The sequence below is a fragment of the Lagenorhynchus albirostris genome, chromosome 1 (genome assembly GCF_949774975.1).
Source record: "Lagenorhynchus albirostris chromosome 1, mLagAlb1.1, whole genome shotgun sequence".
NCBI classification, from domain to species: Eukaryota; Metazoa; Chordata; class Mammalia; order Artiodactyla; family Delphinidae; genus Lagenorhynchus; species Lagenorhynchus albirostris.
This window is the reverse complement of record NC_083095.1, coordinates 89,347,696-89,374,082: the sequence shown is the minus strand read 5'-3', so window position 1 is coordinate 89,374,082 and position 26,387 is coordinate 89,347,696. Positions and strand designations below refer to the sequence as shown.

General features: G+C 36.9%; 1 pseudogene; it reads left to right on the top strand.

The window, feature by feature from the left end:
- Nucleotides 1–221: 221 nt before the first annotated feature.
- On the top strand, nt 222–25,861 carry LOC132528482 (elongation factor 1-alpha 1-like; annotated as a pseudogene).
- Nucleotides 25,862–26,387: the final 526 nt, after the last annotated feature.

Here is a 26,387-nt window from a genome sequence, read left to right as displayed (position 1 = left end):
TATATTCATCACAGAATTGATGAGAGAGGAAATAATTATAAATTCCCTAACTAAAATTCCAAACACTAAACGTATGATTAAATGCTTATACTGGAGTTGGCCATTTTTTTTAAACTTAATTGAGGGAAATCCTCCATATTTAATTTTAGTGCAGCTTTTTGGCAACATGTTTGCTTCCAGAACACAGGTGCCATGGAAACCACCACTAAATCTAAGCCAAGATGGGGAAAGAAAAGACTCATATTAACATCAACATCATTGCACACACAGATTCAGGCAAGTCCAACACTACTATCCATGTGATCTACAAATGTGGTAGGATTGACAAAAGAACCAATGAAAAGTTTGAGGAGGAGGCTGCTGAGATGGGAGAGACCTCCTTCAAGTATGCCTGGGTCTTGGGTAAACGGAATGCTTAATGAGCTTGCTATCACCATTGATAATTCCATGTGAAAATATGAGACCAGTAGTACATGACAGTCATTGATGCCCTAGGACTCAGGGACTTTAACAAAAACATGATTATAGGCACATCCCATACTAACTCTCCTATACTGATCGTTGCTGCTAGTATTGGTGAATTGGAAGCAGGTATCTCCAAGAATGGGCAGACCCATTAACATGCCCTTCTGGCTTACATACTGGTTGTGAAACAACTAATTATTGGCGTTAATAAAATGGGTTCCACTGAGCTACTCCTCAGCCAGAGGGATAATGAGGAAATCGTTAAGGAAGTCAACACCTACATTAAGAAAATTGGCTATAATCCAGACACATAGCTTTTGTGCTGGTTTCTGGTTGGAATGGAGAAAACATGCTGGAGCCAGGTACAAATATGCCTTGGTTCAAGGGAACAAAAGTCACCCATAAAGATGGCAGTGCCAGTGGAACCACAGTGCTCAAATCTCCAGATTGTGGCCTGCGCACCAATTCTTCTAACTGGCAGGCCTTTAGGTTTGTTCTTCCAGGACATCTACAAAATTGGTGGTACTGGTACTGTCCCTGTGGGTTGAGTGGAGACTGGTGGTCTTTTTTTCTTTTTAAAGATATGTTTAAGTTCCAAACCCCAGTACTTGTGAATTGTTACCATATTGGAAAGAGACTCTTTTTTAAATTAATTAATTAATTAGGTTGTGGCAGATCTTAGTTGCGGCAGGTGGAAACTGGTATTCTTAAACCTGGCCTGGTGGCCACCTTTGCTCTAGTCAACATGACAACTGAAGTAAAGTCTGTTGAAATGCACCATGAACCTTTGAGTGAAGCTCTTCTGGGGGACAGTGTAGGCTTCAGTGTCAAGAATTTGCCTGTCAGAAATATTCATCCTGGCATTGTGGCTGGTGATAGAGAAAATGACCCACTATTGGAAGCAGCTGGCTTCAGTGCTCAGGTGATTACCCTAAACCACCCAGGCCAAATCAGTGCTGGCTATGAACCTGTGCTGAATTGTCAGGCAGCTCACATTGCTTGCAGGTTTGCTGCGCTGAAGGGGAAGATTGATCGCTACTCCGGCAAGAAGCTAAAGGATGGCCTCGAATTCTTGAAATCTGGTTGCTGACACGGTTGATGTGCTGCTTGGAAGCCCATGTGTTGAACTCTGGCTATCCTCCCCTGGGTCATTTGGCTGTTTGTGATGTGAGATACACCATTGCCGTGCGTGTCATCAAATCAGTGGACAAGAAAGCTGCTGGAGCGGGTAAGTTCACTAAGTCTGCTCATAAAACTTAGTAGGCTACAATAATATTATCCCTAATACCTGCCATCCTAGTCTTAATCAGACTCGTGGTAGAAGGTCTCAGAACTGTTTCTCTCAACTGGCCACTGAATAGCAAAATTTGGTTAATGATAACAATGCAATTCAAAACCTTCAGAGGGAAAAGAGGATGTTTTGGCTCTTTTCTGTGGCAATTTTAAGTTGTTAGTTTTTAAAATCTGTACTTCTTAATGGAAAAACTTGACCAAAAATCTTGAATTTTGAGACCCTTTAAAACAAAGTTTAATGAGAAAATTCAGGGTAAAAAACAAAATACAAAACTATACCTATAAGATCATCTCCCAAAATCAAAAGAAAATGAAGATATGTAGATACATGGATAAATATATATACATTTAGAAATGTAGAAAAATGACTGAAGGGCTTCTCTGGTGGCACAGTGGTTGAGAGTCCGCCTGCCGATGCAGGGGACACGGGTTCTGGGAGGATCGTGCCCCGGTCTGGGAGGATCCCACATGCCGCGGAGCGGCTGGGCCCGTGAGCCATGGCCGCTGAGCCTGCTCGTCCGGAGCCTGTGCTCCGCAACGGGAGAAGCCACAACAGTGAGAGGCCCGCGTACAGCAAAAAAAAAAAGAAAAAAGAAAAATGACTGAATTCTCTGTTTTCCAACTTTTTAAACAATGCATGTGCATTACATCTCTAACTTGAAATTAAGCTACTTTTTAGAATTTTGTGAATCTGTAAAATTAATCATTAGTCTTATTTTTGGATTCCTTAGCCTGATTGCTTTCAAAATAAAGTATTTGATTTCATAGATAACCCGAGTCACTAGTTAAAAGCAATAAACAGGGCTTCCGTGGTGGCGCAGTGGTTGAGAGTAAGCCTGCCGGTGCAGGGGTCGCGGGTTTATGCCCCGGTCCGGGAGGATCCCACGTGCCGCGGAGCGGCTGGGCCCATGAGCCGTGGCCGCTGAGCCTGCGCGTCCGGCTCCGCAACGGGAGAGGCCACAGTGGTGAGAGGCCCACGTACCGGGAAAAAAAAAAAAAAGCAATAAACAAAACACCCTCTACTCTTAAAATTGCAGTTTCTTCATGGATGACATCAGACAAATATCTGGCATGCAAAAAGACAAAAAGATACATAGGAAATCTTGGAAATGTGAGGAAAGTGAGCTGATTCAGGGTTTGGAGAGGCTAAACTTAGAAAGTCCAAGGAAGCTTCTACATAATCCTGATTTGGTCAAGGTAAAGGGTACATAAAAATCACAGGGATTACAGTGAAGAAACCTGAAAAACACTGCCTCAGTCAGGTGATCAAGATAAACATCAACAGGGGTAAGTCCGATGGCATCCACTCTATATAATGTGATGAAAGTGGCACTTCACTCTAGTCTTCTTCCCAAAACCAATAGCCTCAGGCTAATCATGAGGAAAACATCATACAAATCCCAGTTGAGGGACATTCTTCAAAATACCTGACTAGTACTCCTCAAAACTGTTAAAATCATTGAAAACAAGTAAAGCCTGAGAAACTGTCATAACAAGACAAGAGGAGCCTGAGGACACATGATGGCTAAATGCAACATGGTATCCTGGATGGGATCCTGGAACAGAGAAAGGATATTAAGTTAAAAAAAAAAAAAGGAAATTTGAATATAGTATAGATTTTAGTTAAAAATATAATTAACATATCAATATTGGTTCATTAGCTATAATATTTACCATAATAAAGTAAGATGCTAATAATAGGGAGAACTAGGTGTGGAATATACCAGAAGTCCCTATACCATCTTTCATAACTTTTATGTAAATCTAAATCTACCCTAAAATGAAAAGTTGATTTAAAAATTATACACACACCTTGCAAAAACAGTGTTTTTCACCACTGCTGACACCATTGACACCCCTCCTTGAGTACAAGCTCTTGAAACAAGGATACTGTTTTATTGATCCTTGTATTTTCTATAACTACTTAAACCATGCCTTTTACACAATCATTACGGGATAAATGTCCTTGGAACTGAAAGAGAAGAGAATCCAAAGCCTGGGGCCCAGCTGACTCCACGAAGTTAGGATATACTTATCCCATTCCCAGCAATTATTGCAGAATTTATTCTTACTTTGAGAGAAGGACCTATAATGGTGGACTGAAGTTGAAAAAAAGAAAAAAAAAAAATGAACACAGGTAACAGCCGTCACACTCACGTCCACACATATGAATCTCATAGAACCTGTAGGCATGTTAATTTAGAAAATTACCTAAAACATCATTGCTTAAAGCTTGAAAGTCAAAACAGGGAGAACACATTAAAGAAGATAACACATAAGACCTGCATTTTGAAGGTGGTTCTGAGGATTAGATAAGAAAAATATATGTGAACGCCTTTTAAAATCACCATACAATCAAATAGCAGTGCTTAAATTTCCTCAGGTGTGGAGCATCTGAAAGTCAGTGTTCCTTGGAGATCACAGTGAATACTGATGGGTTCAATTTCATCAGGGGAACCGTTTTTTTTCTTTCTTTTTTTTTTGCTGTACGCGGGCCTCTCACTGCTGTGGCCTCTCCCGCTGTGGAGCACAGGCTCCGGACGCGCAGGCTCAGCGGCCATGGCTCACGGGCCTAGCTGCTCCGCGGCATGTGGGATCTTCCCGGACCGGGGCACGAACCCATGTCCCCTGCATCGGCAGGTGGAGTCTCAACCACTGTGCCACCAGGGAAGCCCAGAGGAACCGTTTTAATAGTAGAAAACTACAATGTAGTGAAGAATAAGATTACAACTGTAAGTACACGCAACACACACAAAACTATTAAACTCAGCTCAGTGTTTCTTGATGATTTCTTCCATTATTATTCATATGTTACTTTGCACTGTTCTATTTCCTGCATCTACTTGTAAATTATATGTTTTCACTGAACTGTAAGTAAGCATGTATAACTTGTTAATGCTTGTATCCTCAGAATATTAGAGTTTAGCACATAATAGAAGTTATTTATTCAACAAATATTTCTGGAGCATTTACTAGAAGATGTGAAGTACAGAAAAAGTCCAAGATTTCTGTTCTCATGGTATTGACATTCTAATTCTAGTGGGTTAAAATGCTGGAAGGCAATAGGTGTAATGGAAGAAAGGTAGAACAGGTTAAGAGGGAATGGGAGTTGGAAGGGTAGACAAGTTGCACTATTAAGCAGGGTGGTTGCATTGAGAAGGTGGCATTTGAGCAAAAGCTGGAAAGAAAGAATGATTTCAGGCAAGCAGATATCTTAGGGGCAAAGCATTTCAGGCAGAAAAATAGGGTACTGGCTCTAAGGTGTGAGTTTACCTGGCATGTTCAGAGAGCAGCTGGGAGGCCAAAGTGCCTGGAGCAGGTTGAAGGAAAGGGAGAGGGGCAGGCAAAGTCAGGATGGCCAGGCCATGGAAGGCCTTGTAGCATATTATAAAGACTTGTGCTTTCCTCTGCAATGAGATGGGGAATGATTGCCGAGTTTTGAGCAAGTGTCATCATTGGACCTACATTTTCAAAGGCTCACTCTGGCTGCTGTGTGGAGAATAGACTATGTAGTAGCAAAGGCAGAAGCAAAAAGATCTGTTAGGAGGTGATTGCCATAATCTTTGGTGGTTCAGCCCAAAGTAGTGTGTCCATGATGAAAATCAGTTGAATGCTCAATATCTTAAAGTAGAATCAACAGTTTATCATAGAGTCAACAAATAATTTAAATAAAGATTGGCCAACATTCCTTAGTAAACGTCATCAAGTGCCAAAGGCTTTATAAACATTTATGGGCAAAGAAACTTAAAATAAAACAAAGACCATATCTGCTACATTAATGTTATGTCTATTACATTTCTATTTTGTCAAGAATGACTAATTATTGGACTTCAGCCTTAGAACATTGGCACCCAGCTTGCAGGCTCCCAGGGTTTTTTAGGGACAGAGTTTGAGAACCACTAAGCTGTCCAAATTTGAGGAATGATGTTGCTGACATTGAAACTGCTTTTTCCCAGGCATTATGAGGGGCACCTCACCTGTTAAAAGGAACATCATTTTCTGATTTCAGCCTGACATTGGGGAGTGCATCTGAAGCCAGGCAGGTAGAAAGGCTCACAGTACTGAGTCCTCGTTCTGGCTCTGCTTACCAATCGATACCACTTCCTGGTGTTCATTGTTTTGATAAAGATATTAGCAAAGCAACAGTAAAAATTAAAGTGCTCCATAATCCTCAGCACCCACCATTAACTTCTGAAATATTATTGCACGTTAGCTTTTACTGTTACTTTACAAAAGCACTTACTGAAAGGCAGAGAAGCCAAAAAGAGAAAAAAAAAATCTGCTGCTGGCAGTAAAGGGGAGGATGATTGTCTCTTTGCAGATTGCACCTTCCCCTTTCCCAAAGCAGCAAGGGGCACAGAGATCTGAGTCTCCTTTTTGCTGAACTAGGCAAGAAACTGGTAGATACCTTCTAGTGTGTGTGTGGGGGGGGGAGGCAGAACATGTCCCTCCAAAGATCAATACCTGGGTGGGATGTGTCTCCTGTTTTCCTTCCTCACTGTTCCTTTCTTAGGTCTTTCTTCTCTCTGCTTTCACTGGCCCCCCAGGGATCCAAGCCTGCTCATAGGAAATTAACTGAAATTTGTTATGTACGTTTCATTTGCCCTCTGTCCAGGGGATACACATTAAGTTGTAGAATATCAGAGTTTGCCCACCTCCTATCCATCAGGTGGGGACATTGTTCTATTTATGCAGGTGGTATAGGGAGCATGGCATATTTCCTCAGGGTAGAGGGGAAAGATATTGGTATTTGAGGCATGTTCAGCTCCCTAAATCAGCTACCCAGCAGCAGCCCGTTTAATTCCATGCTTAATTCCAGGTCATGCTGAGAATGTGAGGCCCCAATCTTTCTCTTTACAAAATTCTATCACTCTGTATACACTTTGCCTCACAGGGCTTTTCTGAAGACGAATGAAATAATGTCATCTGTTCAATACAAGCCTGTCCCCTCACAACTCAATGAAAGATGCTATGTATTATGACCAAGCTTTCTCTTCAGCTGAATTTAGAAACTGCAGCTTACAGTGCTTCCTATGTTTATTCACAGTGGTATCTCATTTTGCACAGGAAAGTGGAGGCCCGGGCATTTGCATTTCTCCCAGTGGTTCCACTCTCCTGGCCAAGAAACACATGAAGAAGGGTCTTCACTGGCCCAGAGCCCCTGATAGGATTCCGTTCATGCCCGCCACTCACTGACAGAGAAAGCCCCCCACAAGAAGGCTGGGCTCTCATAAAGAGCTCTGCCAGATTCAGGAAGACGTGGCTTTTTGTTCAGCACCATAGGACCCTGTGTGACACTCCACGGCCTGGGCTAGGGGCTGTCACAGCAGCCTTTCACAATTCAAAGAGAAAGGGAAAATAGCTTGCCTTTGAGCATCAGAGATGTGGGAGAGGCAGGAATCAAATCATGAATAAATAAATAAAAACACCAGCAGCTGTGATATTTAAAACAGACAATCACTATAACAGCAAATGACAACCCCGCAGCCTGCAGAATCTGCTAATAAACTGTCTGCTGTGACTGTTATTAAAGATAAACTTATGAGCCATGATTATTCAACCATTAAACCTAAGTGGAAATCAAAGGAAAATCTGTCTCAGATGATATGTTTGGTGCCGTGTGGCCTAGGAAAATTACTCAACAAATTTGAATCCTGATGTCTCTGTCCTCTAAGGATTGGCCCCTTGAAATTTGGGTACTATTTATGCAGAAGCTTTCCTTCTTTTTTCTTTTAATTATAATTTTAGTTTGCTAAAATGTGGCTTTTTTATTTTTAATACATTGCTATAATAAGCACATCTCGCCTCATTATCTATGGAATAACAGAAATGCCATTCAATTCAGCAAGGGCACAGCTAGTAGCGCAAGAGTCTAAGACCTTCCTCAGATCCACCTGCTGACCAAAGCACTTTCAGCTCTCAGGCTGATGTTGAAAAAGCTACCAAGAAGTCTGGATTGTGGGTAGCTTTGTCAATGTATTAGCTAATTTCAAGGATCCAGTTCCAATTCAGACGTCACCCGATTCACATTTCACTTGGATCTCAATCACTGCCATTGATATTATAGTCTGTGACATGGTTAATAGGAAGAGTGGCCTATTATGGCAGAAACAACATTATAGAATAAGATGATTATATGAGCATGCCATTTTGAAGACATAACAGGATGTTCCAGATTGAAAATAATCTTCAGTTAATGTCCTATATTATTATTATACACAGGCTGCAGCAGAGCAAAACAGAGTCAGAGCTATTCAATCTGGTAGGGTTTTCAAGGATTGCCTTTCAAATTTCTGCTTGATATTAGTATTTCCTAAGAGCTTTGAATTAGGAATTTGAATTAATCTCCAATAATCAGGGTAATAGTCTTTAATTAAAAAGAAAGAAACAATACTAACTACTAAATTTGCACTACCTATAGTGCAAAAGTATGTGACAGGTTAAGGGGATAGTCAATAAAACTTCACCTTTTTTATATCCTGCATTTTTTGTTTTCTTTTTGCCCTTTCCACCTCACCTGCTTTTATGTCTCCATTTAATGCTTTCTTCTTCAGAGAGATTTATTGTAGTTGGGGGTCCCCATCCTTTGTGCTCAAATGTCTGTAATAAAATGTACCTGTTTGGTACATATTATATATTCAAAATGTTTATATACATTTTGAAAGAATAAATTAATAAATGGCCTAAGAACTTGGATACAGGCCTAATTCTCAAATTATTCCAGGTTAAGACACACATAAGGGAAATAAACATGGTGTTTATAGTACATATGAAAGTCAAGAGGCCAAGCACCAGCTTCATTCAAATACAATGAGTAGGAAAGGGGCCAAAAACAGTCTGGACTGGAGATGCAAAATGTTGGTGCTGGAACTTCAGGGTGACAATCACATAAGTAACATTTACTGTGAATTCATGGAGCGCTTCAAAAAACTGTAAGACAGGATTCAGACAGAATTCTCATGCATGGCTGGATGTTAGAATCACCTGGAAAGTTGTGTTTGTTTGTTTTCCTTTTCAGTCCAAATTCCCAGGTCACCTCCCAAAACAGAAAAATAAAAATATCTGGGAAGAGCACCCATGAATCAGTCTTTATTTTTGATAACAGCTACTGAATGGGCAGCTTAGCCTCCCCTTGACTTTCATCTATTCTGTGAGCCACTCTGTGAGAGGAATGAAGGCGCTTGAAGTAGCCATTATTTCAACAAAACCACGGTTAACCTAAACATTACCTACTAAGACAACTGAAGTAATATGCGGAACGATAGAACTAGATCATATGCTCAATCCCTGAATATCACAAAATGAAAGTGAAGCTAAAATAAACCTCTTTGGATTCCACAGGTAAATGATACAGTATGATCTAGGAAACAGAAAAGAGCTTTTCTTTTACTGGACATTTTTATAATGAAAGTTTATGTGGGAGAAGTAAAGCCACATGCTGCATCTAAAGAGACCCTTCTGCTCCCAAAGACCCAACAGTAATCTGAAATACTGTTTTCATTTTCCTGATGTGAGAGCAGAATTTGCCTGTTCTTGAGATAGATGTGTTCCTTATAAGTTGTGCAAACTTGAAATTTTTTAAGTAGTTGAAATTATGAGCTCCCTATTTAAAGAAAACATGAAATGAATTTTTTTTTGTATTACAAAGTATTTAGAGTTTTAAAAACAACCCCTGAATGTGTTTGTTTTATACTGTAGAACTGTATAATAACTAACTTATTATTACGTAGGCTTGGGTATTATGCTAAACTCTGAAACACAAAACCACATATGACAAAAGTCTGCTGCAACCTAGCTAGAAATTACTAGAAAACTGGTTGTACCAAAATTTGGGGAAAAAAGGACATATCTGCTTTATGAAAAAACCATGTTACTAAAAACATAGTTTAATGATTACTCTTACATGCTAAAGTCAACAGTTCTTAATGTGGATACACCATCATTTTGAAAGTGGAAAAGAATATAATGTGCTGTACCTTATGCCAGATTTTCAAAAATGTGTGTGTTCCTTAAAGTGAATCACACCTTTGGAACTCACATTTATATGAAACTTTGTATTTTCCAACTTTTATTCATATGAACCATTTAAATGTATCCTTCTCATTAGTGAGACTTTTTAAAAATTATGTATAGGAAACTAAGCAATGAAGCAAATATCCACTATTGTTGTTGTCCCCATTTTACAGATGGAGAAAATAGATTCAGGGAAATTAAGAGTTCTGTCCAAGGTCACACATGGAGCCAGTGATAGAAATGGAAATTCAATTTGCACTTTCTGCCTCCCAGCTCATTTTCATCAGACCACAGATATAAAGAAACAGCTTGTAAATGTTAATGAACAATTTTCCTTTGTCTCCTTATAAAGTAGAGACAAAATGTCACTTTGTAGGACCCAGAAATGAATTCTTGGCCCAAAATAGGGTTGCCATCAATTTTCATCCAAAATTTAGAGTGTATTTAGACAAAAAATCCAGCAATAATGGCCTTTTTTTCCACAGTGGTTAAAAAAGAAAAGAAAAAAAGTTTCTCAACAAGTCTATCCTTTGCTTTGAGCTGGTTCATAAGTCAGTTGGTCTTTGGGTGAAAGGAAATGAAACATTCATCACCTGTGATGACCAACTATTCATATAAAAGACCTCAAAGTAAAGAAGCAATTATACTATTTATGTGGTAAGCCCTCATCTAAAGCTATAAGTAAACAAGTTAAGTATCAGATTCTCCTCACAGAATACCTTGGGAAGGTGGGGTAGGAAGGTGAGTAGGAAAGAACTGAAGACCTACACCAGAGCCTGGCACCTTACAGGAGGTATGTGGTACAAGTTTTGAGGGGAAATGCTTATTTTCCACCTCTTCTGTTTCTTTTCATATGGATGACTATGACAATGTAATGTGTTAGCAGTGCAATCCTTGTCTTCCTACATCCCCTCATTCACTCTACCCTCACTAGTGAGTTTGGAAGGAGAAACTGGCAGGTATAGTTGGAGCCTTCCTCTTCTCTGTTTTTTGAGTGAGTCTGTCTATGGAGATCATGGGCTCCTAATTATGTTTTACCATGCATAAGCCTCTCTACTGAGAGACCCTGTCCCCTTATTGGAGATTTCTTAAATAATTCTCCGAGAAGCAGACTCTGAAATAGAGATTTGCCTTCTAGATTTGAATGGGGTCCTCTTTCCTAATTTGGAAACAAGGCCAAATTTTTATGTCAATTTCTAAGACCACCAAACTTACACACAAGAAATTAATCCATCCATGTTCCCATAAACATTCACCTAGAAATTAAATAGTATATTTAAAGCTTTTTGGAAGAATTTAGTAAAGGGTAAGTATGTGCTCAAACCTGTATGGTGACCATTAAAACACATTTGTGTCTCTGGGGCCAAGATAATTCAATGGGAAAAGAATAATCTATTCAACAAACGGTGCTGGGAAAACTAGATGTCAACATGTAAAAGTGTGAAGCTGGACCCTACCTCATCCCACGTACAAAAATTAAGTGAAAATAGATCATAGGTCTAAACATAAAAGCTAAAACTATAAAACTCTCAGAAGAAAATATAAGAGTAAATCTTTGTTACCTTCGGTTAGGTAATGGCTTCTTAGATATGATACTAAGTGCACAAATGATTTTTAAGAAGTGGATAAATTGGACTTCATCAAAATGTAAAACTTGTGTTTCAAACGACACTATAGAGAAAGTGAAAATATAATCCACAGAATTGGGGAAAATATTTGCAAATTATTTATCTGATAAGGGACTTATATCCAGAACCTATAAAGAACTCATACAATTCAAAAATAAGACAAATAACCCAATTTTTAAAATAAGCAAGTAATTTGAAGACATTTATTGAAAGAATATACCAATGGCAAAAATAAGCACATGAAAAGATACTCAGAATCATTAGTCATGAGAGAAATGCAAATCAAAACTACAATGTACCACTCTAACACACTATCATGGCTAAAATAAAAAGCAACCAACAGTTACAAGTTTCAGTACAGATATGAAGAAAATCAAACCCTCAAATATCGTACATTGTTGGTGGGATTATATAATAGTACAGCCACTTTGGAAAACGGTGGAAAGTTCCTCAAAATATTAAAGAGTTAACATGACCCAACAATTCCACTCCTAGTTCTATACCCAAGAGGAATAAAACATATGGCCAAAAAAAAATGTGTTCATGAATATTCTCAACAGCATCATTCATAATAGGCAAAAAGTGAAAGCAACCCAATGTCCATCAACTGATGAATGGATAAGCAAAATGTGGTGTATCCAGTCAGTGAAATATTATTTGACCACGAAAAGAAATGAAGTACTGTTAAACCTTGACAACAGTATGTTAAGTGAAAGAAGGCAGACACAAAAGGCCACTGTGATGGTTAATTTTCTGTGTCAACTTTACTGGCCTAAGGGATACCCCAACAGCTGGTAAAACACTTTCTGGGTATATCTGTGGGGTGTTTCTGGAAGAGATTAGCATTTAATTCAGTAGACTGAGTGAAGAGATGCACCCTCACCCATGTGGGTGGGCATGATCCAATACATTGGGGGTTCTAATGGAACCAAAAGGTGAAGGAAGGGTGAATTCCCTCTCTTCTTGAGCTGGACATCTATCTTCTGCCTTTGGACATAAGTACTCCCTGTTCTTAGGCCTTCAAGCTAACCCAAGTTTATCTACCAGTTTCTCTATTTAATATCCTTTGTTTAGAACTGTATTACTCAGCATTTCACCCAAATCCATCTGATTCTTTACCTCCTTCTTGTCCTTTTACAGTCCCTAAAATGCCCTACTACCTTATCTCTTTATAGGTTGATTCTACCTATCTTTCAAAGCTCTTATAAAATGCGGTCTTCTCTGTGGAGCCAATGCTGATTTTCTCCAATTAAATGTACTTCCCCCCACCCCCTGCCTTGCTTTGCAGTTGACTCTGCTTTGTATTAGTTATCTATAAGTTTATATTGTCTTCTTTCCTTCTAGGGCCATTACAGTGGCCATCCACTGAGTGAGTGACAGCAGAGACTGTACATCACTCCACTCTATGACATTTACAGCATTCAAACTTGCCAGTGGTAGGGATTCAAATATTTGCTGATTGGATTGAATTATCTGTCAAGTGCACAGTTTTTCAACTTCATATGCATGTATAGAGATAAAACATTACATTATTGCTCAACATTTAAAAAATCAGAACTTTAACCTATTAAACTATCCCTTCATGTTGAATGTTCTGACATGGGAAGCAGCTGCATAGCACGGGGAGATCAGCTCGGTGCTTTGTAACCACCTAGAGGGGTGGGATAGGGAGGGTGGGAGGCAGATGCAAGAGGGAGGAGATATGGGGATATATGTATATGTATAGCTGATTCACTTTGTTATACAGCAGAAACTAACACACCATTGTAAAGCAATTATACTACAATACAGATGTTAAAAAAAACAAACTCATGCCCCCCCCCAAAAAAGGAACATCGTATATATTTATATATTTATACTGTGATTTTTTTTTTTTTTTTTTTTTTTTTTTTTTTTGCGGTACGCGGGCCTCTCACTGCTGTGGCCTCTCCCGCTGCGGAGCACAGGCTCCGGACGCGCAGGCCCAGCGGCCATGGCTCACAGGCCCAGCCGCTCCGCGGCATGCGGGATCCTCCCGGACCGGGGCACGAACCCGTGTCCCCTACATCGGCAGGCGGACTCTCAACCACTGCGCCACCAGGGAAGCCCTATACTGTGATTTTTATCTTAAAATTTAAAAGCAAGATGAAAGATGAAATATGTTTCCTGGTATAGTAACATCCGATTTTATTCTTATGAAAGAGAATTTTCCAGATGATAAAGGCTTACCTTTTCAAGTTCCAGAATTTTAAATAATTTTTATGTATTTAGGAATGAAAATTTTACTAAATTATACTGTGTATATTAGTATATGACAAGAGGACTACTTAATTGGAACATTTTGACCTTAAGCTACAGTTTATTGAGGAGTCATCCTCAAAATTATAATGTTATATTAAACAAAGAACCTCAATTATCACCTTACACCTAAGTTGACTAGCATCTCTGAATTGAAAACTGAGGCAAGTCCAGTAAGCTGCATTCCCATGAGCTATATATCCCATTTGCCATGTATTTCTTCTTCATAGAATGTCTTCACTCTGAGAATAGGGACTGTGCCTTCTATTTCTCTGTGTCAATTTTATTATGTTTCCGTGTGTGCAGAAAACCAGTTATTGCTGACTTTCATTTTATAAAAAGAAATAGATTACCCTTTAAAAGGAGAATCCTGCTTTTCAAAAGGTTGAATAAAATAGTAGTTTTTTACAGCTTTAAATAAAAATCCAGCTGGTTAAATTAAAGCCATTGAAAGAAGCTTAATTGAGGAATATTTTTTGGCTCTGAGCCCACTATTTTTTCATTTGATTGTAAATTGGATACGTTTGATTCACTTCAAACTCTTGTCTTTCAGTATTTTATTTTTCTGAGACCAGTAAATAAGTGTTAATAGCCATGTTGAGCTCAGTTAGACTACTTTCTTCACTTAATTACCCATTTTGGCTGTATTATTGCCAGCCAGGCTTTTGTTTGTTGACACTTTTATTGAATGTTTGTGCAAGAAATGTTGATATCTTCATATATTGTTTTGACCCTTCACTAACCCTCTTTGTCGGTTATTTCTTTCATCTGAAATATCTTCTTCCCCCATGCTTTTATTATCCATCTATCAAAGCATGTCCTTTTTTCTTCTATAAAATGATGCCAACTTGTGTCCTTCAGGAACCTCTCTAGAGGATGTCACCTCTTATTTTTAAGCCAAGAAGACCCTGGGTTTCTATGATGGCAGAGAGTTTTATCTTTCTTTGCCACAATGATGTGCTGTCTTTTAGAGGGAGAGGAGGACAAAATTGGTGAGGTGTGGAAATGTTTGAAAGCCATGAAGGACTGCTTGTAGAAAAAATTGCCTTTTCTGAGGCCTTATTGATGATTTGTGCTTTGTTAATACAAGGTATCTGCTAAGTTAAGCAACTTTCAAGTAATATCAACAATTGAAACCTGATTCTCATGCCCATACTCTTTCCCCTACAATTCCCAGCCTCATTTCTGCCTAAGTTTACAACCTTGGAGCCACATTAAAAACTTAAGCCTCTTTGTTGCTCTTATCTAGTCTTTTTTCATATTCACATACTCATATATTTGGACATGTACTGTGAGGCAAACAATGTGAAGATACAATGATATACACGTTGGAGATATATTCAGTTGGCTGAATGAAAAGGGAACACAGCACAAGAGTGGGTCAGGATGGGGAGAGGATACTTTTAGACCGGTTGAGCTTGAGTTTTCTTCTAGGTATTCAAGTGGAGATAACCAAACTGCAGATGGATATACAAATTTTGGTTCAAATAAATAGATTTTGATAGACATATACTAATAGTTAACATTTGTTGAGTACACACTTTACTACTATATGATGCTTTTCCTGTTTCTGGATAAGAGTTATAAGCCTGTTGATGGTAAATGACATCATTCCAATGGATATGATCACTTAAATAGTGGAAGAAGAGTACCTAAGACAGAAACCTAAGGAATACCAAATATACTGATTCTTCCCTGTAGTCTTTAGGATTCACCTTCTATTCTGGCAGTTCCTGGGAATCCATGTCTGTATTCCAGCATCAACCATTTTAGCAGCTTCTCCTTATCCAACCTATCTTAAAACAAATCCAGGAACTGAAGTTCCAAGCCTGCCTTCTGAGAACATGAATGGACTTTAATTTGCACTTTGACCACATAAAAACTCCTGGTCATAAGTGTGAAGATTCTACCCATTATTAGACCTTTCTTGCCCCTGCTACTTTCCATTATATACTCTTCTCTAGCCACACAAACAAAATTAGTGTGACATCTGTTTCCAAATCTCATTTTTTTCTAAAATGCTTCTACCCACCTTTAGCTCACTGTGCTCCAAAATATCTCCCACCTCTCCAGTAAAAACGTACTCATCTTCTTCAGATAGCCTTTTTATATAAACTCCTACTTTACCTACTTCCATCTCACTCCCATTATAAATCACCATGATTGCTCAATATGCATAGGCAATTCTGTGCAGATGTTGCTAGAAGCAAATGTTTATCTGTTTCTCTAATTTTGTTTATAAATGATCAGAGAATGGGCTACTCTAGTTCATCACAGGTTCAAGTTAATAGAGATATGTAGTATACACTGCATGAATGGCCCATTGTGTAGTATTAAAATTCAGTAATAGCCTCAAACCTAAACGATACTGAAAATATTTTAATCTTCCTTTAATGATTCTGAAAGCACTTTAGGGTTTTGCAGAGTCTCAAAGTTATCATTATCGTCATCCTATATATGTAGGGAAAGAAGAAAGATTTCCAGTTATTTCCAGTTATACTTGATCAGATTGATCAGCTTTTACTGCATTTCTTTAGGTTTGCCTTACCTCCCCATTACGTTCTAAGATCTTTAAGAGCCAAAATCGTACCTTCTATTTATTTTGCATTTCACACAGACTTTACACAAATGGGTGCAAAATTCATATTTGTTATCGTTAGATTAGAGATTAGAGTGCACAGGGAGACTTTCATTTGAATGATTTCCTATCTTTTCCCTTTCCTATATTGTTCAGGTCTTACCTACTCCCACAACTAAAAGAAAAGGCAAACAGTGGCCAATTTACCCTCTGTTATTAACTGACTAGTGACCATAATCCTTTAACTAAACCTCTATCATATAAAACACTGTAGGAGCGAGTACTTTTCACCAATACCCGGTTCTCCCCTACTTACAGGCACATGGGGCATATATCCCTGTCAGGAAATGAAGCAAGGCCATACAACTTATTTGAATGATGAAATGAGTGGAAGTGACAATTATCACTTCCTGGTGTGATATTTAACTCTGATGCTGTACTCTCCAGCTCCCTCTTCCTCTGTTATGATTGATCTTGAAATCACCTGTTGTTGTGGGATTGTCATAAGATTAAAGTAGCTAGAACAGTGAACCAACATGTGGAGGATGCCTACCTTCTAGAGGCACTCTGCCCCACAGCAGGCAATGCATGAGAAACAAATAAAAATGTGTTGTGCACAGCCTCATAGGTTTGAGGGTTGTTGTTTTATTACTACATAACTTAGCATAACCTGATATAGTACTTACTTTATAAACATCTTATTATGTATTTCTTTCCTTAAACAGTACATTCCTTAATGGCAGAGGTCATATCTGAATCATTTATTTACCTATAGTATCTTGCCAAGACAGTTTTTAGTAGGCTGTCAAATAGTATTTATAGAATAAATAAATAAAAAGTAAATAATCTTAATTTCCATAAAAAGTATGATAATATTCTTCACTTGACCATTTTTTTTACTCCTATCTTTTAGAATTAAGTTTAGCCTGAGAAATATTCAGTCCTATTACAATTTTGTCAGTCTGAAGTTTCTTCCAGCTGCTAAGTAATCATAAATTGGCCTTGGGTAAGAATTCTCCTCAAACCTAAAGTCTGCACAGTCCCGTCTTGGCTTACTTTGGACCCCTTTCTTCTTTTTCTGAAGCTATTTTTTCTTCTGCTTTTTAAAGTTATTGTTTGTGCTATTGTTTAGGTTATTTCCCTCCAAGTCTACCACCACAGTAGGAGACCGTTTTCTCAGTTCCTCTGCTGCCTTAATCCATTAAAAAAGCCTTCTGGACTATCTCATGGGAAATGCTTCCCACTAACTCTTATGGAAATAGACTGGGAGTGACAGATGTAACTACTGTGGTGAAGCTACAGATATCCTTGAAGTTTCCAAAGCTCTCAGGTCTCCTAGTTTATAATTCTTAGTTTTCTTATTAAGTGATTCAAGGAAGACTTCCTGGGATCCTTCTGAAATCTGATAAAAAGCAGTTTAAAGTGTAATCCAAGGTAGATTTTCTTCCCCCATCCAAGTTCTTTTATTTATTTATTTATCTACTTATTTACATATTTTTGAATTAAAGTATAGTTGATTTACAATGTTGTGTTAGTTTCAGATGTATAATAAAGTGATTCGTGTGTGTGTGTGTGTGTGTATGTGTGTGTGTATATATATATATTCTTTTTCAGATTCTTTTCCCTTATAGGTTATTACAAAATATTGAGTATAGTGCCCTGTGCTATAAATTAGGTCTTTGTTAGTTATCTATTTTATATAGTAGTGTGTATATGTTAATCCCAACCTCCTAAGTTATCCCTCCCGACTTTTCCCCTTTGGTGACCATAAGTTTGTTTTCTATGTCTGCAGGTTTATTTCTGTTCTGTATATAAGTTCATTTGTATCTTTTTTTTTTTTTTACATTCCACATGTAAGCAATATCATATGATACTTGTCTTTCTCTGTCTGGCTACTTCACTTAGTATGATAATCTCTAGGTCCATCCATTGTTGCTGCAAATGGCATTATTTTTATGGCTGAGTAATGTTCCATCACACATATATATATATATATTTTTTTTCTTTATCCATTCATTTGTTGATGGAAATTTAGGTTTCTTCCATGTCTGGCTATTGTAAATAGTGCTGCTATGAACATTGGGGTGCATGTATCTTTTCCAATTATGTTTTTCTCCAGATATATGCCCAGGAGTGGGATTGTAGTATCATATGGTAGCTCTGTTTTTAGATTTTTAAGGAACCTCCATACTGTTCTCCATAGTGGCTATACCAGTTTACATTCCCATCAGCAGTGTAGGAGGGTTCCTTTTTCTCCACACCCTCTCCAGCATTTATTATTTGTAGACTTTTTCATGATGGCCATTTTGACTGGTGTGAAGTGATACCTCATTGTAGTTATGATTTTCATTTCTCTAATAATTAGCCATGTTGAGCATCTTTTCATGTGCCTTTTAGCCAACTGTATGTCTTCTTTGGAGAAATGTCTATTTAGGTCTTCTGCCCATTTTTTGATTGAGTTGTTTGTTTTCTGATATGGAGCTATATGAGCTGTTTATTATCTTGGAGATGAATCCTTTGTCAGTCACATCATTTGCAGATATTTTCTCCCATTCTGTAAGTTGTCTTTGTGTTTTGTTTATGGTTTCCTTTGCTGTGCAAAAGCTTTTAAGTTTAATTAGGTCCCATTTGTTTATTTTTGTTTTTATTTCCATGACTCTAGGAGGTGGCTCCAAAAAGATATTGCTGCGATTTATGTCAAAGAGTGTTTTGCCTATGTTTTCCTCTAGGAGTTTTTATAGTATCTGGTTTTACATTTAGGTCTTTAATCCATTTTGAGTTATTGGGTATGGTGTTAGAGAATGTTCTAATCTCATTCTTTTACATGTGGCTGTCCAGTTTTCCCAGCACCACTTACTGAAGAAACTATCTTTTCTCCATTGTATATTCTTGCCTCCTTTGTCATAGACTAATTGACTATAGATGTGTGGTTCTATAAGATGCTGATGAAAATTGGAGATGACACAAACAAATGGAAAGATATTCTGTGTTCTTGGATTTGAAAAATCAATATTGTCAAAATGACTATACTACCCAAAGCAATGTACATATTCAGTACAATCTCTGTCAAATTACCAATGGCATTTTTCACAGAATTAGAACAAAAAAAATTGTAATTTGTATGGAAATATGAAAGACCCTGAATAGCTAAAGAAATCTTGAGAAAGAAGAATGGGGCTGGAGGAATCAGGCTCCGTGACTTCAGATATACCACAAGGCTACAATAATCAAAACAGTATGGTACTGGCACAAAAACAGAAATATAGATCAATGGAGCAGGATAGAAAGGCCAGAAATAAATTCAAGGTAGATTTGAGATGATACTTACTCATCTCCTACCTAGCTGGGAGCACATGGTATTAGGAAGAAACCAAGCAAAGGTCAATGCACTGGGCACCAACCCTGATCCAGGTAATATGACCAATGCATCATTCTCTTTCAGCTCAACGAGACAGAAGTTATTGGCAATTAGGCAATATTTCAGCATTATAAGTAGACACAGAAAGGTAGTTTCACGTATTGGAAATAATATGGGTTTGCGATTCTGATGAACCTGGATTCGGGATTCAAATCTACCACTTAATTGCTGTGTGGCACAGTGAAAAAATTGCTTATATGAGATAAGAATTTTTCTTTTTGGGAATTGTTTCCTTTACACACACATGCACATACACAAAAAAATGCATGATTTTAGTTGAACATGTACATGTATGTGGTACATCTTTCCATTTATTTCAGTATTTCCATTTTTTCTCAGCATAGTTTTATAGTTCTTATTGCACAGATTTTACACATATTGTATTAAATTTATTCCCAAATATTTTCTATTTTTAATGTGATTGTAAATGTTATTTTAAATTTTCTATTGTTAGACTAAGTATTCCAATCAAAAGGCAGATTTTGTCAGACTAGATCAAAAAGCAAGATCAAGTATATTCTGTCTATAAGAAGTACACTTTAAATACAGACACTAGTTGAAAATAAAATAAAACAAGTGTGTACAGTCCAGATAATAATATTGAGGTGGCAATATTGATATTTCACACAATAAGAAAAGGAGAATCTTAATGTTCTTTATGGGAAAAAATGAACATCAATCCTTAACTCACATTATAAACAAAATTATCTAAAAATAGAACTAAATGTGGAACTAAAACTCTACCACTTCTAGAAGAAATTATAGAGGAAAATTTGTGAGTTCAGAATAGACAGATTATTTAGGTAAAACCCAAAAAATCATGAGCCATGAATTTGATAAATTCAACTTCATCAAAATTAAAAACTTTTGCTTTATAAATATTATGGTTAAGAAATCAAAAGGCAAGCCAAAGAATGGAATATATGTGTATATCATACATATATGTGTGTATAGGTTATACATATATAATATATATAATATATTTATATATATAAAACCTGGAAACTTATATATGATAATGGACTGATATCCAGAATATATAAAGAATTCTTTCAATAAAAAGGAAAAAAATTTAATGGGTAAAAATATTTGGACAGACACTTCACAAGATATTCAAGTGGCCAATGAGTGCAGGAAAATGCTCAACATCATTAGTGTTAAGGAAATGCAAATTAAAACCACAATGAAAGACTACCGTCAACGTATTAAAATGGGTAATACTAAAAAGGCAATAATACCAAGTGCTTGCAAAGATATAGAGCAACTAAGATGCTCAAACAATTTTGGTAGGAATGTAAAATAATAAATCGCTTTTTTTAAAGTTTGGCAATTTCTTATAAAGCTAAATGTATACTTACTATATGACCTAGAAAGTCTACTCCTAGGTATTTACTGAAGAAAAATGAAAGCATGTCTATACAAAGACAAGTACAAGAATATTCTTAGCAACATTTTTATAATAACCAAAACCTGGAAATTACATAAATGTCAATAAATGGAGAGATGGATAAACAAGTTGTGATATACAGCAGAATAATACTCAAAAGAAGAATGAACTTCTGATACATAAAACAAGATGGATGAACCCTGAAAAAGAAAAAACAAAATTTCCTGAGTTGAGAAATCCTGATGCCAAAGAATAACTACCCTATGATCCATGTTTATGAAAGTATAGAAAATACAAAAATAATCTATATTTATATAAAATAGATAAGTGGTTGCCTAGGGCTAGGGAACGGGAATTGGCAGCGAAAGGACATAAGGGAACTTTTAGGAAATGAAAAGTGATGGAAAATGTTCTATTTCTTGATTTTAGGAGTCGATACACACTGCATAAATTTGTGAAAACTCATCAAAATATACAATTAAAATCTATGCATTTTTATACACAAATTGTACCTCTATAAAGTTAAATAAATAAAAATACATCTTAGAGATAGATTGAATTATATCATATTATATACCTGAGAATTGAGGATAAAAATGAAGTAGTTTCTCTCATTTCTAATGATGAACTGGCAAAGTGTTTTCACCCCAAACCCACAACTTTGTGTCTGCTGGTCCAGAGGGCTTAGTTCCCAAGAGAAGGATGCTTCCACCAGAGGACACAGCCATGGTTCTATTAAAACTGGAAGTTGATACTGCCACCAGGCCAGTTTGGGCTCTTCATGTTGATTCCAATGAATTGCCAGGCAAAGAAGGGACTTATCTTCTTGACTTTCAAGGGGTAAATGGGCTGCTATTCCACAAAGGGAATGTGAATGAGTATGTTTGGAATACAGGTAATACCCAGAGGAGCATCTTAATAATTCCATGGCCTATGATAAAAGTTAATGTAAAACTACAACAATCTAGTAAAAGCTGAACTTCTACTGGTTTATACCGTTCTAGAATTAAGTCTTGGGTCACCCCACCAGGCAAGGGACCACTATCAGCTGAGGTGCTTTCTGAGAACAGAATGCATAGTAGAAGATAGTTTCAGACACCAGCTAAGACCATATGACCAGAGATAGAAACAAGAACTGTAATTTTTATTAATGTTGGCCTTATTTTGATATGAACAAATGTGTGGATATAGTCATCATTTTTCTTCTTTTTTTCCATGTCCCTTAAGATAGATTAAAAGTAGTTAACCTTATATCTCAGTAGTTAAATACAAGTATGCTCAGTTAGAAGAGGAAAAAACATCCCCCAAATATTGATAGTTATATCTTATTTTTTGGGAGAAGGCTAGTGAAGAAGTTAAGTATGAATAAAAGAGGTGCACATGGATACCAAATTGACGAGGAGTCGTCTCTGATGGCCTTATGCTGTGTCATTGTAGATAAATTAGAATCAAATGCCCCAGAATTTTCTTCCTTGTATAATTCTGGGTCAGGATTGGACACTTACCTCATGTAAAAATCTTGCGTAAAAACTTACATAAGGCTTAGCCATTTACCTTATATAAATAATCTATACAGGATTAGGAAAGCAGATGTGAAGAAGCAGTAATTGTTATGTTCTGAAGGCTCGTGCAGAACTCTAGGCAGTAAGGCCATTCATGCACATTTTCATTATCTACTGGCTTACTTTATGGGTAGTACCCAAACCTACAACTCCTCAATCTCCCCCCAGATCTTTTTCCTTAGCTTCTCCAAGCCCTGGTCCAGATGCACATGTAACATTGTATCATAAGACACTAGCTTCTCCCATAGGTCACCAGCATCATGAGGCTGGAAGTGAAGAGAGACAGATGTGGGTTCCAGTTTGCCCTCATGGTTTCCTGCTTCTCTTCACTCCCTTCATTTCACATCCAGCTTTCCCTCCTAAGTGCCAACCCAGCTGACCTAAAATGTCCCTCTACCATCAATATATATATTTTTAATCTAGGGACCTGCTGTTAATAATGTAACAATTTTATTAATTTAATTATATAGTAAAAACCCTTTTTTACAGCCAGGAAGAGATTTCACAACTCTCTGATGTCATTTTATCATTTGAAAAATTAGCATGCATTTAATGTGTTGCAATATAATCTTTGGATAAAAGATAGTTTAAAAATAGTTAGAAAAGGAGAGAGCAAATGTGGGAGAATACTTGATATTCTGCTCTGAAGATGGGAGACATAGGACAAGTGATAAGTGTCACTAGGGAAGAGTGACCACAGGGCCACGACTATGGTGAAACATCTAGAAATCAAATCACTACATGCTATAAAAATTGGTATTGCATTGCCATGTTTATATAGCTAATGGTATTTTCCAATACATGAGTCTATGACTATTTGAGAAGATGCACTCAAGAAATAGAATTCAGACCAAAGTCCAAAGGGAAAAATGTTTATTTTCAGAAACTTACATCAATTTTTTCCTTAAAAACAAAAATTATGTAACGAAACATATCTCCATTTCTTTTGCTCTGGCCACTTTGAAGCACTAAGTCACTTTTTAAAATTAATTTTAGAAAACATTTTTCTCCCTGTTTTATATTTTCCTGGTCTTTTTATAGCAATGAATTATATTTTTCCAAACTATGATATAAGCTACCAGAAATATTTATTTTAAAAATTGAAAAAGAAAGAAATTGATATATGAATGAATGAAAAGCAAGCAAATTTAATAGACATTTTCCCAATGAGTATTCCAATATAAATGACTTGATTTATACTGTTACTAATACTAAATATATATATCTGCTCACTAAATGTATTATTAGTAAAGAATCTTAATCCCTTGAGACCATCTTATCTAATCTTTTTCACTTAGAACAAAGTATTCTAAAAGGCATGATAAAATTATATTTGATAGTAAATACATATTTAACACTCAGCCTTTTCCTATATCAACAGTCTATGTTTCTTTCCCATAGAATCATAAAATAATTATTTCAACTAATAGATTATCTACATGAAGGTAAATTCTAGGCACTGACAATTTATGACACCACAGCCTTTACCTCATCTACAGCAAATTTAATTTATTTTAATTTTTAGGTATTACTCAGCTTTGGAATATTACATGATATGGTTTAAGACAATGTCTGAAATTGAGAAAAATATTAATATATAGTTTGGTCTTATTGTCAGTTCATTTCAATTCACATATCAAGGTCATTGTCTGTTCCAGTGTGAAAATATTCTCATTTTCCACATCAGTGTTACTTCAGCACTTAAGATCTAACAAGAGACCTAGCACAGCCATTTCTGATCCCCCGCGTCCTGGTGCCATTAACATTCACGCTAAATGAATGCCATTTAAGTTAATAAGAAGTTCATTTTCTCTGTCCCTTTACTGCCCCTTTCAGTGCCTATTTTCCTTCCTAAACCTGCTGCAAGGCATGTGGGCAACAAGTAAACTGAGGATTTAAAAATATTTTTACTTCATATTTCTGGAACTGAATTGCTCTTTATTGGGATTCCAGGTGTAGATGGGATCTATGGCTGTGTCACACTCTTAGGCTTCTTTCCTCACATCTTAGTAATGTCCATAATGTTCCCAGAAAAGTGGCTTATTCATTAATCTAATCATTTGAGTATCAACCTTTCAGTCCACTTGCTTTTTAATGAATTATTTGAATTTTTTTTTTTTTTTTTTTTTTTTAGGAATGATGATACCATTGTCATGGCTGAAAGAAAACCATGGTGCATTGTTAATCTCAGGTACATGTTGTATTTAAGTATTTGAATGCCTTTTTATATTTATATGGTTGAAGTTCACAATAAGAGAGCACAAATTCTAAGAAATGATGTGGCTGTTGAAATGGAGCTGCGATTTTCTAAAGTCTAACACCCATTCCTTGTGTGAATTTGTATTCAAGATGCTGAACTGCAAACCACAAAGAATGAGATATTGGCAAAGGAGATGCTATAGAAAGAACAAAAACAACCACAGAATCCCGATGGATTCTCTAATCGTATAAGTCACTGCTGAACAATAAAGCACTGTTAAGATTGCTTTAGAAATTAGGTCGTGACCTGACTTTTTGAAAAATAGCACAAAGTAAATTGAAAACATAAATGGATACATGTTTTTGAGAGAGGTTGGGAGAACTGCATTTCAGTGTAATGAAGATGAAGGATGTCGCTTGTATCAAAGACAAACTTAAAATAAATGACACCAATCCTAAAAGGGATGAATTAGTCAATTTTAGAGTATATAGCATATATTCATGTCACAGGGATGTACACAAAGGGTGTGTCTCTACTCATAGAATAATTTGACTAAGATGAAGAAAATCAAGCCAGGAAAGCATTCAACTCATTCAGAGTTTCATGTCACTGCCCTGACAATTTGAGATCACAAAGAAGCTGTGGTATGTCCATGACAGTTTGCAGACAGCGATTTTATCCTCTTGGGACCTGCACACAGTTTGTTATTCTCCTGAGTCTTTGCTTTCCTTTAGCTTCTTCACTTCACTCAGATTTCTTTCCCTGATGCTGGTCCTCTCCTTTTTGGCCCTTTTCACCACCTATCTGGCTCCAGATTTATGGATGTTTTCTTCCAGTGCCAGCTTGAAACTGCTGAGCTAGCAAGACTCTCTGACCTTTAATCTCAGTCGTTAAGATTCAGCACTGCTTACTGCAAGGGCCAACTACTGCATCATTTATTATTATTTTGAACATTTTTGTGCTTATTGCTATCTAAAGTTTCAGAAGCCAGACTGAAAACAATTCCTGACCACTTGGGTGTTGCCATCACCAAGTGCTAGCAGGAGCCAGGTGCTTCAGTAGCAGAAATAGAGCAGCCTGGTGGCTTCAGCATTTGCATGAACTAGATTCACAAGGAAAACACAAGTTAAAGAGAGAATAGTTTCAGTCAACAAACAAAAGTTAGACAATTTACAGACCAATAATATTTAATGCACATGATGACAATTAAACCTAAAATTTTGAGTAAGAGGAATCACAAAATTGCCAGGCACACAGAATATTTATAAAGTTTACACTATTTAAACTTTTCTGGATAATTTGGTGTTGTGCAAAGTGCGTGGTTTTGTTGTTTAGCTTCGTTGATTTGTTTGTTTAAATCAGAGAGATGGCAGAATAATGAATCTGCCTTAGGACTCTGCCACTGAGAGCCTTCTTGATTAAGTCACTTAAACACCCTGAGCTTCAATTTCCACATCACTGAAACTGAAATAATATCTATGCTGCAGAGTCACTTTAAGTATTTAAAATGATTAATACACTAGTATACCCTAGGCACTTAGTAATATATATACTATGATAAATCTA